The 20090-nt window shown below is 36.9% G+C and overlaps 1 long non-coding RNA gene and 1 pseudogene across 1 annotated transcript in view; one reads left to right on the top strand and one right to left on the bottom strand.

The window, feature by feature from the left end:
• LOC144293691 (uncharacterized) overlaps positions 1-16405 on the top strand; it is a 30830-nt gene extending 14425 nt beyond the window's left edge. Inside the window, exon 3 of the long non-coding RNA XR_013360934.1 lies at positions 16214-16405. This is a non-coding gene — a long non-coding RNA (uncharacterized LOC144293691). The remainder of the gene's footprint in view (positions 1-16213) is intronic.
• On the bottom strand, positions 3876-5371 carry LOC144294287 (putative elongation factor 1-alpha-like 3 pseudogene; annotated as a pseudogene).
• Positions 16406-20090: the final 3685 nt, after the last annotated feature.

The raw sequence follows: 20090 nt of genomic DNA, 5'->3' as shown, positions 1-20090 counted from the left end.
ATTTTGCTATATCCATGTGCCTCCTAGACTATCAGTTCTCTATTTTTTTGAGTAATTAACTATTGTAAATTAAACATATTTATTCTTAAAAAGCGAACTTCATATTATATCATCAGCAGGAAATCAGTGTCACCTCTCATGAATGTAATGAATTTAGAATACTAATAAATACATACTATCCGAGTCTTTTTGCCTATCAATGCTCTGAGCCTGAGGAGATTGCATACCCCCTTTTAAAAAAGAGTAATAGCAAGTGCTAAAGAATATTAAAAACATGAGATAATCTAAATCAGACTCTCTTCTTGAAAGGCAATTGAAAAGGAGGTAAATATTTTTCTTATGATGTGAATGAATGTCATAGTATCTCCTAGAGTCATCTGATGTCTTGCCATCAATAAGAGGATGACTTTCTGAAAGTACAAGTGGGATCCAGGTATAGCAAGTCCAAGATTGATGATAGTCCAGATCCTTAACTTTCTAGGCACATTATACAGAAAAATATGAATTTCTTATCAAGTTCTTATATGACTTGGCTTAGCCTATCAGGTCTCCTCAAGTAGAGGTGGAGTCTGTTCAGAACTTACTGCAAGAGGCATAACAGGTTTTATCGTCCAAAGACTCTGCTTTGCATTTGTCCTTGCCATTTCTCTCTCTTGATAGGCTGTTCTTTCACCATGTTATCTCCAAAGCAATTGGTCATTGAGATACACTAGCTATTGTATGAGACTCAGAGCAACTAAGGGGTGTAAATTAAACACAGTTTAAAAAGATTTGGCAGAAATGTGAAGTCTGGAGTATGTTGTTGTTTCCAAGTTCACTTCCCTCCAAGTGCCAGGTCGAGTTCAGAGTTATGTTTTTGTTTTCTCACATTTATCAATCATTGAATGTTTAAAATCCATTTTTTGTTTGCCTCCAAAATCTGCCACTGATCAACCTATAATTCCATTTCTAGGAACAAATGATAAAACTTGACAAAATAAATTATGCCAAATCACATTAGGACTTTGGTCAATTAACATCACTTAGGTGAACACTTAAATCTCCGAGATTCAAATCAAAAGCATACTCTCTTCCTTTAGTTCCTTGATAAAAACTTTACTTCTTTAATTTTAGTGTTAATTAATTTCATCCTCTTTTTTGTTACTAGTTTTTCATTTCTGTGTTCCCCTCTGGTGCCTATCATAGTGTTTGTATTTAAAAACCAAATAAGTCTTTCCTGAATCAGTTTAGGGAAGGAATAACTAGGAAGTGATGATATTCACGTAATCCCTATTCTAGTCTTCACAAATAATATGTTGATTTTGTAAAGAAGATATCTGTTACTTCTTGCATAACAATATATTGAATCTCTAATAAAAATGAGCTTTGAAATATAATATTTAGGACGTTAACTTTGTATTTTAAAATCCAACATGTAGAATTTTGCCATGCATGACAAAGTTCAGCATACAAAGGTACTCTCTTCTTCCCCAAGAATGAATAAAGTCATACTTTTACCCTTATTTCATTTAATAGAAATGTATATCAGCCCTCAGAGAATTTATTTCACCGAAGGTTTATTTTTTATAAATCAAAACTACTACAACTATGACACAGAATAACAACTTATATTCAGATGTAGAGGCTAAAGCTTTTAGAGTTGTTTCACAAAAACAGAACCAGCAGACTCTTTTAAAATGTTTATTTTTTTTACGTAACTATAATTTATTACTGAATAAGATGAGTCAAAGTTAAGCATTCTCTCTATTTGTATTGTTTTAAGAATGTGTCTGAAATGGTGAATTATTTTCTCATTGGAATTTTAATCAATTACACATGTTATATTTTATAAATTATTTAGCTAATAATTAATCTGCTCTTACGTGTTAGGCACTTCAAGTATATCATGATTAATCAGTTTTTGTCCATTCTGTTTATTTGGGGCTCTTTGGGTTCAAGTTAAAGAAACACATTACAGCTGGCTACAGAATAGAGCAGTTAGTGGGGAAAGAATGTGAGAGTGAAATTATTAAGCTATGAAGAATGGCTCATAGAAAGCCAAGGGCAGGACCACATAGAGCAAAAGTTCAAGGGAATAGAGGATAACAAGCCCTGGGAACCTCAGATTCTTAATCCCAGGATGGGGGTTCCTCTTCCTTGCCTCAGAATTCTGATATAAAATGGAATAAATGACACAACCACACTCTTCACTTCATATGAAACCTTGATATATATATATATATATATATATATATATATATATATATATATATATATATAGTGACTTCTGCTCTTGATGCTGCCTTATTTCATCAGTGACCCAAGCTTTTTATACATTTTTATTTTTTTAAAGATTTTATTTATTTGAGAAATGGAGAGAAAGAGAGAGCATGAGCGGGTGAGAGGGGCATAGGGAGAGGAAGGAGGCTCTCTGCTAAGCGGGGAGCCCAACCTGGAGCTCATGGCCCCAGAACCCCAGGATCATGACCTGAGTCAAAGGCAGATACTTAAATGATTTAGCTACCCGGGCACCCCTGACCTGAGCTTTTCAAAGAGAAATCTGATTGTTAGGCATACTTTCCCAAACCAGGCCATTTGAGTGATAAGTCAGGTCAAGACCTGCTACCCCTTTTCCCACAGAAGAAGGACTCACTTGTTCAGCAGGGCCTGGGGGTGAGCAGGATCTTCTAAGTGCGAGTGGGCTTTCTCATCCATTTCCCTCCAAAAGCTTATGATTTTGTTAAGGTAGGCAAGCATATTATCCCAAGCCTTCTTTGCATATTCAGAGGTAAAATCTAATTTCACCCATTCATTTTTCAAATAATATGTTGATGTAATAATAGCACTTTTCTATGTCACTTTCCAAGTAAAAATCTTAGCAGGTTACAGACTTAATTCTACTTTCTGAGATATTTTTCAACACTCTAATTAAAAATCCTTAAAACTATTTCCTAAGATTTTATTTCAGCTCCGTGTATCTATTTTCATAATATGCTGGTATTAATATTTGCCTTTTGGTTTTGCTCTGGTCAAAACTGGGGGAAAAGTCACATTTTTTATCCTTGCTAAGAGAAATCAGAAATAAATCATGCTTTTTATATCTTTGAGAAGTGTTTGTAAAGCGGATACCATAAAAATTATTCAACACTAAAAATTTTTTTAAATTCTGTGCAATTTATTTTTGAGGTTGTTTCCTTTTTACCATTAATTCCTCTTTTATTGTTCCCTTTATGTTCCCTACTTGATACTCTTATTTTTTGCTATTTTGTGTTTCTAAGAAGTTTTCCATTTCCAGTTGGGAATAAAAATTTACATTATTTAAATATAGTATTTAGACTTTTTAATGGATAATCTTTCTCTAGTTCTAATTTTATTTAATGGCACATCATATCGGTCTTTCATGAATTAAGTTGATACTTTGACCATTTGGAAATCCAGATAATTGATATCACTTAGCTTTCAATTTTATTTACTTCCACTCTTTTCAAAATTTCCCCTTCTGGGTTCCGTTTTGGTTCTGTAAGTGGAGACTTACTGGTAGTAGTTGCATTTTGGTTGTTTTATGAATATAGACAGGTCAATACATTACCCTTAAGGAAGATCTGGTGACATGCCTTTTGTAAAAGATTATGTTGTTATTTTTATTTTTTTGTCCTTTCTTTTCCAACACTTAACATAAAAAATTCTTTTTGTTTTAAATAAGTAGGATTTGATTTGGACCTTGAAATATCGATAGAATTTTTTTTTTCCATCAAACTTTTGTTTTAATGGGTCTCAAAATTCTGTTACAGATTTTTGGTCAAGTTGTTTCCATTAAAAAGTACTGATTTTAAAAACTAATATCTTAAAACTGCTCCTCCCCCAAAACCAAATGGTCCACAACACATTCTTCTTTCCTTCTGAAGGTTTTATGATTCACTGTTATCATTAACCAGTCTTTTACTATTAAACTTAAAAGGCCAGTTGACAGAAACAGTTGTGAGACTTTTCTTCCAACACTGATTACACTGGCAGATATTGGGGAGAATATTCATTTAGCCTTCTGAGCTTTCTGGGCAGACTTGGTGACCTTGCCAGCTCCAGCTGCCATCTTGTCCACTGTTTTGATGACACACACAGCAACTGTCTTATGTCATGAACAGCAAAACAGCTCTGAGGATAGTCAGAGAAGCTCTCAACACACATAGGTTTGCCAGAAACCATATCAACAATGGCAGCAGCATCAGATTTCAAGACCTTGGGACCTCTTCCAGCTTTTTTTCCAGAACGACAATCTATCTTCTCCTTCAGCTCAGCAAACTTTCAAGCAATGTGAGTCATGTGACAATCCAGCACAGGTGCATATCCAGCATTGATTTGGCCTGGATGGTTCAGGGTAATCACCAGAGCCATGAAGCCAGTTGCTTCCATTGGTGGGTCACTTTTGCTGTCACCATTGCCATGCGAACATCATTGACAGATATGTCCTTGGCATTGAAGCCCACATCGTCCCCAGGAAGAGCTTCACTCAAAGCTTCATGGCGCATTTCAACTTCAGTTGTAACATTGACTGGAGCAAAGGTGACCACCATGCCAGGTTTAAGAACACCAGTCTTCACTAGCCCACAGGGACAGTACCAATACCACCAATTTTGTAGACATCCTGGAGAGACAGACACGAGGGTTTATCAGTTGGACGAGCTGGTGGCAGAGTGCAATCCAGAGCTTCAAGCAGTGTGGTTCCACGGGTATTCCCATCTTTATGGGTGACTTTCCATCCCTTGAACTAAGACATGTTAGCACTTGGCTCCAGCATGTTGTCACCACTCCAACCAAACATTGGCACACATGCTACTGTGTCAGGGTAGTAGCCAATTTCCTTAATGTAGGTGCTGATTTCCTTAATGATTTCTTTGTATCTCTTCTGGCTGTAGGGTGGCTCAGTGCTGTTAATCCATCTTGTTAACAGCAACAATCAGTTGTTTTACACCCAGTGTGTAAGCCAGAGGGCCTGTGCACAGGTCTGCTCATTCTTGGAGATATGTGCTTCAAATTCACCAACGCCAGCAGCAACAATCAGGACAGTGCAGTCAGCCTGGGATGTGCCTGTAATCCTGTTTTTAATACAGTCTCTCTGTCCTGGGGCACCAGCGATGGTCACATATTACTGGCTGGTCTCAAATTTCCACAGGGAGATGTGAATGTTGATACCACGTTCATGTTCAGCTGTCAGTTTATCCAAGACCCAGGCACACTTGAAGGAGCCCTTTCTCATCTCAGCAGCCTCCTTCTCAAATATTTCGATAGTTCTTTGGTTGATCCCACCACATTTGTAGATCAGATCACCAATAGACTTGCCAGAATTTACGTGTCCAATGACGATGATGTTGATGTGAGTCTTTTCCTTTCCCATTTTGGTTTAGGTTTAGTGGTGGTTTTCACGACACCTGTGTTCTAGTGGCAAACCCATTGCGAAAAAGCAATAGGTAGAATGTTTGACAGGAGGTATTGGAGGGAGCATTCCAAGAGGAGGAGTATCATGAATTAAAGAAAAAAAGAGTGTGTCATCCAACGTGTGTAAGAGGCAGTATGCAAAAGAGTAACACCGTGGACTAGAAGGATAGAGTAGGATGTATTGGCTACGCTCCTTGCATTGGAAATTGGGGGGTTTAAAGTTGAACCCATAGGGTAGGGAGCTGCTGAAAGTTTTTGAGTGAAGGAACATTTTGATTAAAAAATTGCTTACCACTCAGATATTTTGAGGAATAATTGAGCTAGAAATAAGAATCTCGTGAAATTATTCTAATGATTCAACCATGAGACAATAAAAGTCAAAATTAGAAAAGTAGAGAAAGCGTGCATGCGTGTATGTGCACACATGTGCACATGTGTGAGAGAGAGATTCTTTCAAAATTCAAATGTGATTATGATCCTGTCATTTCTAACACTTCAATTGTTCCCTCTGCCTTCATGATATATATTATCTCCAACCTTAAGCTGGCCCACGTGGTTTTGCTGCCCGAGGTAGCCCTGCATATTTTGTTTTTTTTTCTGTTCCAGTTTCACTGGCCTCCTCTCACTTCCATGATGTTCCCCCTCGACACAAAGCCCAGGTTCCTTGCAATCCTCACCCACACTTTACTGGTTGACACAAATTGCAATCTTCACCCTGTTTATGCCCATCACGATGAGAAACCCGGGCCTCCCAGTACTATTCAGGTTTCAGCTACTCGGGGCTCTGAATATTATCTTCCTAACTTACCTCATCTTGCACTTTCTCCTTCTTGAATCATTCTATTGTTCCCTCCAGTGGTCATGCAGCTATTAATTAGCCGTTAATAGTAAGATTTCCTTTACTTCAAACCTCAAACTCTGCTCTGAAAATTTTTTATCTTCTCACTCTAACTAAAACCTATCTTTCATTCTCCTGTAGCCCTTGAAGTCAGTGCCTCCCTTATACTAATGCACCGATGTGATTCTTCACTGCCTCTTCCAGCCCATTCTCCTCTCTCTTCTTTAAAACCCCCAGAATTGAAGCCCCCGCTTCCAGACTATAACCACCCTCTAGCCCTCCTTATTGCTGTCATATATAGACTTCTGAGCCACTCCCATTTTACCTTGCAGATTTCAGCTCCTGGATTACTGATAATTCTATCCACTCTCTTCATTCAGAATTGGGATTCCAATATTCACCTAGATGATCATTCCAGTACCCTTTCAACTCAGGCTTTTGGTCCTCCTCACTTGGGATGTCCAGGTCTCAGCCACTCATAGCCACTCATAGCTCCCTAGATTTTATCATTGCCAGTAATTGCTTTTCCTTCATAAATTCAACTTCTGATACTCCACTCCCTGACTGCTTTCTCCCATCTTTCAGATCATTTTCTGTTGATATCCCAACTTCAATAATTTTTCAAACTTACGAGGATATTAAGCCATGAGAATCTATTACAAGTATTGCTTATTTTTTCTCTCTCACTAAATTAATGCTCTTACATCTTTGCTTTCCCAGCTTAGATTCCATGGTCTATCATTTCCATCCAACCATTTTACAAACGCTAAATTGCCTGCCCCTCCCTGTCACTCCCACACTTATCTGGCACAATCTTAATTGTAGTTAAATCCAACTCTGCCTCCATACTCACAGCCAAATGAGCCTGGAGAAATACAAACAATTATGCAGACTCATAGCAACTAAAACCAAGTGGACCCTTAAAACTACCCAGAAATCCCACACTTTTTCCTATTGCATTGGCAATGTCTAATACATAAACACCTACTTCACACCTTTTCTTTTCTCCCCAGACCTCTGACACATACTTCTCTTTACTATAGTAGACCACCTACTTAACTGAAGCAAATAAATGTAAGAGGACTTCTCAACATTCCCCACTACCTTTTCTACCAGCATATCTACATTATTTGCAAACACTCTTTCACTTTGTAACTATGTGTTCTTAAATAAAACTGAGCCATCTATAGATTCTTTTTTTTTTTTGGTATATATATTTTTGGAGTTCAATTTGCCAACATATAGTATAACGCCCAGTGCTCATCCTATCCAGTGCCCCCCTCAGTGCTCATCACCCAGTCACCCCATCCCCCTGCCCACCTCCCCTTCCACTACCCCTTGTTAGTTTTCAGAGTTAGGAGTCTCTTATGTTTTGTTACCCTCTCTGATTTTTCCCACTCATTTTCTCTTCTTTCCCCTATGATCCCTTTCACTATTTTTTATATCCCCCTTATGAGTGAAACCATATAATGTTTGTCCTTCTCCAATTGACTTACTTCACTCAGCATAATACCCTCCAGTTCCATCCACATTGAAGCAAATGGTGAGCGTTTGTCCTTTCTGATTCCATATATAGACCACAGCTTCTTTACCCATTCATCTGTTGATGGACACAGCTGGCTCCTTCCACAGTTTGGCTGCTGTAGACATTCCTGCTATAAACATTGGGGTGCAAGTGTCTCAGCTTTTCACTGCATCTGTATCTTTGGGGTAAATCTATCCCCTCTTGCCTGACAAAGCCATTGCTCCAAAACAGTGTTAATACTAGACTCCAATTCCTCGCCATTTATCCTCTCATATCCACTGCAATTTGTTTTATTCCATAAATCCATCAAAATAGTCTTGAATGTGTCACCAATGGCTCCATACTGCTAACTGTAGCCATGAATTCAGCCAACTATGTCTTACTTGTCTTATTGGTTAGGAATCCTACCAGTTGATGATCTGATTTTGGAATGTGGAACTTAACAGTCTTGATGTTTTGGCTTTCTCAGTTTCCTTTGTTAGTCATTTCTCCATTCTTCAATTTTCGAGTGTTGGCATACCTCAACGTTCAATCCTTGATCTGTGGTTTTTCTTTTTTTCTCTTTGGATGATCTTTTATTACCCCTAGCTATATTGAGACATGATTGACATTCAACATTGTGTAAGTTTAAGGTATATGACATAATGATTTTCTATATGTATATATTGCAAAATGCAGTATTATTAATTGACATATTTATATCACCTCACGTAGTTACAATTTTGTGTGTGTGTGATAAGGACTTTTAAAATCTACTCTCAGAAACTTTAAACATGCAATACAATATTGTTAACTATAGTCAACATTACATCCCCAGAATTGATTCATCTTATAACTGAAAGTTTGAATATTTGACCACTTTCACTCATTTCCCCCATTCCTTGCTCCCTGCCCCTGCTAACCACCAATCTGTTCTTTATTTCTAGGAGTACAGTTTTTTTCAGATTCTACATGTAAGTGATACCATACAGTATTTGTTTTTCTCTGCCTGACTTATTTCACTTAGCCTAATGCCCTCAAGGTTTATCCATGTTGTTGTTAATGGTAGGATTTCCTTCTTTTTTTATGGCTGAATTATCTACCTATGTGTGTATACGTTTACATATATCCCATTTTCTTTATTTATCTATTTACTGGACACTTAGGTTGTTTCCATGTCTTGGCTATTATAAATAATGCTGCAATAAACATAGGAGTGCAGATATCCTTTCAAGATAGGCATTTCATTTGCTTTAGATATATATCCAGAAGTGGAATTGCTGGATCACATGGTAGTTCACTTAGATGATCTTTTAAGATGGCTTTACTTACCACCGAAGAGGGCTTCAGATTTGTATCTCCCATTTATCTCTATATTTCCCACCTATTTCTCTCTCCTGAGCCCCAGAAACATATGTACTATTGGAGATTTGACATATCTAGCAGACAATCAAATATCACAAGATAAAAAATAGCTGTTCCTATAGTCTTCCAAACTATATGGAATTTTTCCTTCAGTAATCTCATATTAGTCTTTTCTTCGTCCTTCCCTTACATCTCACATCTATTTCATCAGTAAATCAGTTGGCTCCACTTTCAAAATTATCCCAGTAATCCCAAATATATTTCTCATACTTGCTGTCACTACTAATCTAGTGGAAGCCACCATTATCCTCATTGAAATAAACTCTGATAAACTGCTATACTTTGGGGAGTGAATTAAAAATTGATATTTTAAGACATAATTTGTTATTTCTTATAGTCAGCCACTATAAAACATGACCAATAGAAACAAACTTGTTTTTAATTAAGGATTAAGTAGGATATTTACCAAATAATTTAAATATGTTTTTTTGTTTGTTTGTTTGTTTTGTTTTACCACAGAAATGAAAGCCCAGTACAGAGGTTGCTTAGAATGCTGTTATAGTTCATACAAAATGTTTGGGTCAAAGCCCCCCCTCCTTTTTTAAAGAATCAATAACCAAAAATGTGGAATGCTTTAAAATCAATAAGATTTGTTGCATGTATCGTATGTCCCTTGGAACTCCTAATGAATATACCCTCGAGTTTAATTCTAAAACGTTTAAGAACAAAGGACAATATTTTTCAAAATATGAAGAAGGAATATAAGCATAAGATTCAATCAGTGTAATAGTGCTTCCCTTTAATTCATGTAACATTTATTAAACTCCAAGTATGTGCTTTTCCTATGAGAAGTGCTCTAGAACCTTAACAATGAAAACAATAAACTGAATATAATTATACATCAGAATGTGTTATTTGCCCTAACAAAATTATATTAAAAAAATACTAGGGGGATCCCTGGGTGGCGCAGTGGTTTGGCGCCTGCCTTTGGCCCGGGGCGCGATCCTGGAGACCCGGGATCGAATCCCACATCGGGCTCCCAGCATGGAGCCTGCTTCTCCCTCTGCCTGTGTCTCTGCCTCTCTGCCTCTTTGTGACTATCATGAATAAATAAATAAAATCTTAAAAAAAAAAAATAAAATAAAAAAATAAAAAAATACTAGGGAAGGCTAAATTTTGAATTGATTAAAAGTAAGGAGGATTAAGAGCACAGCACAAAATGGTGGCCATTAAAGCAATTACATTTTTTTTTCTAGAAAATAAGTAATAGAGATCATAAATCAAGGTCCTATAATTTTGACTGGAAGTCATTTTGTACATACACTTCCAACCCTCTGTAAATATATTGTTGCAAAGTGAATCAGAAAGTGGGACACTGTAAAATAGTTTATAGATTTCTATATAAATCTGACCAAGAATCAACATCACATAAATTACAGCTTTGGTCATCAAAGTCATAAGAACAGATATGCAATAATTAGATGCTTATTATTCAAGTTAAAACAATTTACACTCTTTCTTGTACAAACATATGCATGAAGACATTGGGGCACACAATTCTCATGAGCAAATATTTGTAAAGAATAAAGACTGTTCTATTCTAAATATTGAGGGAAATATCACTGCAATTAATCAAATGAAACAGGGCCTAAGATGGATAAAGAAAAAAATTATAAGAATAAAACCAAAATGCAGAATTGCTCTTACACCCAAAATTTCTTTAAAATATGGGAAAGAGTAATAAATTGTGCCTCTTTCTTTATCTTTTATTTCTAGGTAGTGCTACTCATGAGTTTGCTGAAGTAAGGCTAGATGTATTTAAACTTCTCATTTCAAACCCCATAATGCAGAGGCCCAAGCGCTGAACTGAGCCAGGTATTCTGGGTACCAGGGATGGTAAGGAATCCTGGCTGGAAACGGGAATGGAGTCAAGAAATAATTCAGACATAAGAAGTGAATAGTCATTATTTTATCACTATCCAGTTAGCTCCCTTGCTGTTTATTAAGGTAGGAATTAATAAGTAATTTACCTATTAAAGGATTAACAGTAGGGGCAAAATAACTGCAGCAAATCCAAGGTTCCTTGACTTTCCTGGTTACAAATACTCAAATCTCCTGTTAGATGAGGCCAAGGGGATTTCCAGAGTCAGAGTGCCTATGCTAAAAACCTGGTTCTGTCTTTTACTATGTAGGTCATTTTGAATAAGTTACTTAACTGCTCTAAGTCTCCATTTCTTCATCTATAGAATATGGATACTATATTAAATTTGTACTTTTTCTGAAACTGAATGATAATAATATACATAAAATTCCATCAAGTGAATGGCACTTGAATCATATAATCAGTGTATTATCAGCTGTTAAGAACAAATTGGTTATGTGGAGATAAAGAAGGAAAGCCAACTGTATCTCTCACCTTTTTTTCTTTAAAGATTTATTTATTTGAGAGAGGGAAAGAGAGAGCAGGGGAAAGGGAGAGAGAAACCTAAGTGTATACTCTGGGCTAAGCATGAAGCCTGACGCAGGGTTTGATCTCACGACCCTGAGATCACGATCTGAGCCAGTACCAAGAGTTGGCCGCCTAACCAACTTTACCACCCAGGTGCCCCTCTCCTATCTTTTTGGATTAGATAACTAGATGAATGGTGATGCTTTTCATGAAGATAGGAATATAAAGAAGACAGATACAGTGTGGATATGGGTTGGAAAGATGTGGAGAAAAGAAAGAGGATTCTAGTTTTAGGCATATTACAGTTAAAGCTTAAACGAGGTGCCATTCACCACTTTCCATCAATATCCCTTTCTAAGGAAAACTACATTCAGCAGGTATTGAGAGATGATAGATGGACAGATAGACAAATATAGATATGTAGAAAGAGAAACTAGCTTTGATTTTTAAAATTGCTGGCTTTTAAAATTCCATGTTCTTAGTGAGGCTTAACTGTACTTGCATTTATATTCTTATCTGTGATTGCTTCCTGAAAATATGCCCCCTTTGCAACCAGATGTACCCTGACTAGTGTGGGTGAAGCCATCCATCTACTGGTGTTCTCTGTTTTCTGTAATTCCCCAAAGGGCTCTATATCATTACCACATTTTCTTAATAAAAAAAAAAGATAGATTCTATTTTTAAAAGATCGGGGTGATGATATTACTGAGAAGTTCGTATCATACTCATGTACTTTGAACTCACATATGTATATTCCTCATTTCAGAGTTGGCCTGACATGAAGGGCTATGTTTATTTCAAGCTACTTAATCTAATCCTCCTCCCAGAAACCCAAGAAAAATCATCACTAAGCAGACAGTTTTGTTGCAAGCCCTTCTGACATGATGTCACATAAAGTTTAATAAAGAAACATAGCAAAAGGCATAAGATGCAGTGTGCTAAGAAACCAAGAGTCACATAATTTCATATTTTTCTAAGTCCCATATTTAGTATTCCGCATGCCAGTGAGTCTTTGAGGAAAGAAGGGAAAGGTGAAGCCTCACATTAAGAGTCTAGCTCAATCCTCACTCTCATACTTCTGTGGTTCCTGGGAGGTAACTGATAGTTCCAAATACATTATTAAGTTGTTTTTAAAGGTTGGGGCTTTATTTGATTCATGTTTCTTTACCTGGAGACAACTAATGTAATATTTAACCATAACAGGCAAAATTTAAACATATCATTAGTATATTTATTAACAAATCTACGTGAAAAGGTGGCACTTTTTTATTTATGGAATGTTGTGAGTAATACGATGCAATGTAGCACAGAAAAATTAATGTGTTTTTTAAGTTACACTTACTCCTAAAGATTTTGCCCAACTACAAATAGTCTGCAATAGACATCATTGGTTCACTGATTCAAGCAAACTGCTTCTTAGCTTGCCTTCCATGGAACTCTGGTCTGAGGAATCAAGAGGGTAATATGAGACTCAGAGTCCATGGCCTTGGAAAGGGAGTATCATTGAATTATGAGCTGTAGGAATTGAAAGATATAAGAGGTCAGGGAACTGACTGTCACAGGACATGGCCACACAACAACTATGAAACACAAGAAAATACGCTTTGTGAAAGAAGATCGAGGGAACATAAAAATGCAAGTAAAAGATCTTTGAAACCATCATGCAAAATTTTAACTATTGATGAATAATTGTGGTATGTGAGTGCTAGTATGGAGAAGAACTCACTAGGGTATTCTATCGGTAACAATAAAATGTTGCCTGTTCAAAATTATAGTCCTCATTGGGTCTTTCTCATGAACATTATCAGAGCTGCAATTTTTACCCTGTAAGCTTTGTATCTCAGGGACCTTTAAATCTCAGAGAAAAAAAATGCAAGTCTAAAAAAGAAACACTATAATTAGGTGCATTCTCTTTAGTATAGTTCTCTCTCATCCAGAATCTGAAAAGTTCCTTTCTTTAAGGCTTGGCCTTTGGTAGGTGGGAACTCTGTTACATCCTCTGTGTATAGACATTGTCTCAGAGACATGACAATTTACTAGTTTGAATTACCTTGCTGACTTATTTTAAATCTGAAATTTCCTCTGTTTTACAACTAAATATGACCCAATGTCATGTTTGTAAAGAAAAAGGCCATTGAGAGGTGGTGTGGACACATGACTCATATTCTTGTAATCAGTTATCACATTACTGGCCGAGCCATCATGGAGGTAGGGAAGACTCACTCATTAGGATTACAAAATCCCAAGCATTTGTCCCCTTTGTCTGCAACAAAGGACAGAGGAGAGTGGAATTGCTCTATTCTGGGAACACTTTTGGGATTAAGCATGGGCTTCATTTCTCCCTACAAGATGAAGAGTGCCAATTCTTCACAACAGAACACTCATATCCCTTGACCCTGATAAGGCCCCAATCTGACCTCCTAAGATTATGCCACTTTAGGTTTCTGGATATACAAGGTCAGGGAAAGATTTTTAAGGGGCATTTCTTTCTCCTTTAGATGAGAACTTTTGTAAGGACAACAATGAATCATATTTTTTTTCTAGTTCATTTAAATCAATTCTCTATGGAAGTTATAAAGCCTTTATTGCCAGAGTTAAGACAACTTATATGTTTATTTTTTTTCTTTATGATACTTGTAGAGTTTGAAATGGGATACATTAAACTAGCAGAAATTTGAGAACAAAACCATACAAATGATAGTCAGTACCATAAATGCTATCAAGAGAATATTTCATTTGCTGTTATGATTACAGCTAATACAGTATGTAACTTTAAATTAAACTAAGGTGCAAATCTAGATGCACATAATTTTCCCTCTGAGGACTGTGTGGCAATTATTTATGTGATGACAGAAATAATACTCTTAAATTTCATAATTTGAGCAAGCTACACAATTTCAAGCCATTTATTATTTAGCTCCTTAAAAGCAATAACAAGACATTAAAACAGAATCATTATCAGTTCAAACTTAATGATCTTAATCATGAATTATATTTTCTCATTGTACAGATATTGTACAGACGGTTTGTCACCCTCTTTGATATTTCCCACTCATTTTCTCTCCTTTCCCCTATAATCCCTTTCACTATTTCTTATATTCCCTGTATGAATGAAACCATGTAATGTTTGTCCTTCTCTGACTGACTTACTTCACTCAGCATAATATCCTCCAGTTCCATCCATGTCAAAGCAAATGGGGGGGTATTCATCCTTTCTGATGGCTGAGTGATATCCCATTGTATATATAGACCACATCTTCTTTACTCACTCATCTGTCAAAGGACATCATGGCTCCTTCCACAGTTTGGCTATTATGGACATTGCTGCTATAAACATCGGGGTGCAGGTGTCCCATTGTTTCACTGCATCTGTATCTTTGAGGTAAATCCCCAGCAGTGCAATTGCTGGGTTGTAGGGCAGGTCTATTTTTAACTCTTTGAGGAACCTCCACAGGGTTTTCCAGAGTGGCTGCACCAGTTCACATTCCCAACAGTGCAAGAGGTTCACCTTTCTCCACATCCTCTCCAACATTTGTTGTTTCCTGTCTTGTTAATTTTCACCATTGTCACTGGTGTGAGGAGGGATCTCATTGTGGTTTTGATTTGATTTTTTTTATTTTGTATTTCCCTGATGGCAAGTGATGTGGAGCATTTTCTCATGTGCTTGTTGGCCATGTGTATGTCTTCTTTGGAGAAATGTCTGTTCATGTCTTTTGCCCATGTCATGATTGGATTGTTTGTTTCTTGGGTGTTGAGTTTAATAAGTTCTTTATAGATCTTGGATGCTAGCCCTTTATCTGATAGGTCATTTGCAAATATCTTTTCCCATTCTGTAGGTTGTCTTTTAGTTTTGTTGACTGTTTGCTGTGCAGAGCTTTTTATCTTAAGTCCCAATAGTTAATTTTTATTTTTGTTTCCTTTGCCTTCATGGGTGTATCTTGCAAGAAGTTGCTGTGACCAAGTTCAAAGAGGGTGTTGCCTGTTTTCTCCTCCTGGATTTTGATGGATTCTTGTCTCACATTTAGATCTTTCATCCGTTTTGAGTTTATCTTTGTGTCTGGTGTAAGAGAATGGTCTAGTTTTATTCTGTTGCACGTGGCTGTCTACTTTTCCCAGCACCATTTATTGAAGAGAGTGTCCTTTTTCCAGTGAATATTCTTTCCTACTCTGTTGAATATTAGCTGACCATAGAGGATTTGTTTTTGTTTTTTTAATATTTTATTTATCTATTCATGGGAGACAGAGAGAGGCAGGGAGAGAAGCAGGACTGATGCGGGACTTGATCTCAAGACTCTGTGATCATGACCTTAGTCAAAGGTAGATGCTCAACCCCTGAGCCACCCACATGTCCCCTAATTTTCTCTGTCTTAAATGTGAAGCCATGAAGCGAGATGGGGAGGGCTGAGCTGGGGCCAGGAAGAGAAGGAAGCAAAGTTCTCAAAGACCCTGAATCCTTGTGGTGAGTCCTCCTTCCGTGCCCAGCTATAGTCACACAGCTACCCCTGCCTATCTGCTGCATCCAAGCAGGAGAGACCTGCCTTTCCATGCTTGTGATGGATACCTCCTGACAACGGGAGGATATCTAGACGCTCCTGGAATGTATCCTACAGTGCTCTATGTCACTATTATTTGTAACTTCCTTTAGGCAGAGAATCTGTGCATGCTCCCCAAAAGTGCTAAGGAATTTTCAAGCAGTCATATCTGTAAATATTTGTTTAACTATCAGCTGTCTGTAAGAAATATTTACTTCACGACTCCAAGAGGAAAATGAGGCAAAGGTAAGAAAATGTCACAATATTATTTCTTGTTTCAAATTAGGGTTTTTCCTAAAACTAAGGCGGGGATTTCTTGAAGTCACTTGTGTTCCCTAATGGACCTCGTACAGGTTCTACCGCAGGGCAGTGTTTAAAACACATCCTGGTTGGAAAAGTAATCTTGGACTATGTGTGTATATGTTTATATATAATCATATGTGTGTATATAATTGTATAATAAATAATATGTATATAATGTTAGCTATACACATTGGCCGTATTTATCTATTTATTTAATATATATTTAAGTGCTAGTTAGTAATGATGGCAAGTGTAAAGATTTATGGAGAGGTGTGCTGGCAAATGTTTAACAACTATCTCTTCGAAAAGCGGGTGTTGAGGGGAAGATGATGCTGATTTAAATGCTTTGCCAGTTTCCATGATGTAAATTTTCTCCTATGTCCAGTTCAAACACTACCTTGTCCCCAACTAGCTCAAAAAATTGCTGAAAATTTGACAATAGGATCTTAGGAGCTGGTCTGAGCGGGATTCAGCACTCCATTGACTATGGATGTATGTATCTGCTTGTATATGTAGGTAGTCAGAATAAAAGGTATCAAATTATGTAACAGTATTCCCTGAATCTTCCAGGAAGTGACTTTTTTGTGTCATATTCCTCTAGACATTCTCATTCTAAATTGCCATTGGCTTTCTGTGACTTGTGTCGCAATACAGTAAATCAAATTATAAGTGTATCAACCATGGACAGTCTTATCAGTGTCCTTAGGTAGTTGGATACAATAGATTGAGCACAATTGATCTGCCGGCAAGAATGCATAAATATTTTTTAGAATTTTAACAAAATAAAAATAAAAATTTTAACTGGCATACATCTATAGTATACACATGTATTTGGTTCTGAAATTTCTGTGATACATAGACAATGGAAGAAATTAAATGTTTCATTACATGAAAGAAACTACTATTTTAGTGATACAAAAGTTTAATGTAAAATATAACAGCTATTCTCATTTCTTCTTAGCATTTATCTTCAAAAACTCACTTTCTAACTCACTTCCTATTTTCTTTTCAGATGACCTCTGGCAAGAATAACCTTTGTAATTAAAATTGAAAAGAAAAAGAAAAAGAAAAATCAGTTTAATATCTTTGAACTTTCTAATGTCCAGAATAATTCTCGTGTTATGCTGGCACCTTTTTGAAACTTTTTGAAGTACCTTTTAGACAGATTTAAAACTTAATTGGGGGACTAAAAATTAGTATATCTGAGCCTTGAAGTTCTTCCAAGTAACTGAAGTCATTTCAGTTATCACTTATCCAGATAATTTTGTGCAAGAACACTTCCAGAAGCCAATCATGGCGGTTTTCTTTTAACATTGAAGCAGCCATGACACATAACTACAAGAGGGAAATACAAGAATGTATATATCAACACTGTGACTTATTTCTGTTATCTTAAAGGAAAAAATGATTAATTTATGTTGTTTAATTTAAATTACCATGTTAGAGGACCTCCGCTTCCAGGAAGATGGAAGAGATATAGTTTTTCCTAATCTCCTTGTTAAATGCAACTAAAAAACATAAGACAGTGAATGTGGGAGAAAGAAAGGCAGACCAGCTGGAAACTTTGGTATCCAAAGAATAACAGTGGTGACAGTGGTGACTCTTTTTTTTTTTTTTTTTTGCCTCATATATGCCAGACCTGGAGCTAAAGAAGCACAATCTAAAAATGCCAAAGAGCATAGGCAGAAAAAAAAAGAGCTCCAAAAGTTTGTCCTTTCTAACCAAAGGGATAGATAAAAAGGCGAAAGGATAGAAACCTTTCAGGCAAAAAACACTAATGAAACCAGACACCAGAGAGAAAACTGGTGCACCACCAGCCACTGCAGGAAAGGCTGAGCGAGGAGTCTAGGATCCTACCCTTGTCAGGCTGTTAAGGGTAGACTTCTGTCCTTTCAGGTACCCTGTGGCTGCATACTCTCCTCTGGGGAGGCAGGACTTTCATCCCCATCAGGCACTAACAGGGCACCACCCTCACAGCTATTCCAGCTGGAGTGGGGTCAGAGGAGGCCAAGTGGAAGGTCAGGACTGTCACCAACTTCCCGGTGGTAGTGAGCCACCGACACAGCAATGTCAGCAGAAACCCCATAGGGAATAGCAACACAAAATACTGATGAGGATGCAGAAAAACTTGAATCACTCATATGGTGCTAGTGGAAGTGGAAAATGGCAAAGCTAGGTGAGGAAAACAGTTTAGCAGTCTCCTAAGAAACGAAATAGGCAACTACTACGTAACTCAGCAGTTTTATCCCTGGGCATTCATCCTAAAGAAATGAAAACTTAACGTTTACACCAAAATCTGTACACAGATGTTCATGGCAGCCTGATTCCTAGTAGCTCAAACCTGGAGAGAACCCAGACCTCTTTCAACAGTTGAATCATTAAACTAACCATGGTACACACATCCGATAGACGACTACTCAGCAGTAAGAAGGGATGCACGATGGATACACACGACAACGTGGATGATTCTCCAGAGACTTAGGTTGAGTGAAAAAGAAAAAAATCAATCCTAGAGGGTTACATTCCACCTGATTTCTCTTACATAACATTTTTTGAAATGACAGACTTGTAGAAAAAGAGAACAGAGTAGTGCTTACTAGGGTTCAAGGAAGTGGAAGTGGGTAGAAAGTGAGAATGGGTATTAGAGGACATCATGGGGGATCCTTGTGATGCTGAAAACGCTTTGTATCTCTGTCAGTGTCCTGGTTATGAGACCATACTACAGTTTTGTAAGATTTTGCCGTGGGGGGAAACTGAGTCAAGAATGCAGGAGATCCCTCTGTGTTACCCCTTACGATAAGCATGCATCTCTACTGTCTCTTAAATAAAATTCTTAAATATTACACTGTGACTGAACCAGAAAGTGTGAAATGCAGATACTCTTACATGAATTCAAACGTATTTGTAGGCATAGTCATATTCATAGTCCTTGCTTTTTAGTGCCGTGACTGTGATGGAAACTCCTATTGGCTCATGTTAACCTTTCATCTGCACAAATAACATTTTCCCACCTCCCCTTTCATGCCAGACAATCAAATCTTTGTTCTTTTTCCTTTATTTCTCGGTTTAACAGTACAGGTTTCTTTCTAAAAAATATGATCATATTATTTTTTAATTTCCCTAGAGCTAAACATAATAAAACTTCACCTGCAAATTTAGAACTTTGTATTGCTGAATACCTATAAATAAACTTTAAAAATTATGATTGGCAAGTATTTCCAACTTTGTCAAAGCATAGAATGCAAACTAAAATTAACAAAAACATATCAGTTCTGGCAAAATCTTTCCCATCTGTGTAAATAAAACTGGATAGTTATAAAGTTAATGGAGGCCACGGACTGTCTTAATTAAAATAAATATGCAACAGACCCAGTTAAAGAGAAAGGTAAATCAGATTCCTTAAATTTTGCTAATTTTTATCATCAACAGTGTATTTATTGCTTATTGTTGATGAAGTACTTGTTCTTCCCATTAATTTCTGTTCTTTGACCTTGGCATGCATGTATCTATGCTTCCAAACATTCCTCTATGTCAGCACTGTCTTTGATGTCCTGGATTCTCAGAGGATTTTCCCCCATTTCTATGATTTATTTTCTTCTTCATTTTCTTCTTGAGTTCTAGAATTGTTTTTCCTGCATTCCCTCCTCCCACAGATTATCTAAGAGGCTGGGATTTCATTTCTCTAGG

This window comes from Canis aureus, chromosome 22 (genome assembly GCF_053574225.1).
Source record: "Canis aureus isolate CA01 chromosome 22, VMU_Caureus_v.1.0, whole genome shotgun sequence".
NCBI lineage: Eukaryota > Metazoa > Chordata > Mammalia > Carnivora > Canidae > Canis > Canis aureus.
This window is presented reverse-complemented; position numbering and strand designations above follow the sequence as displayed.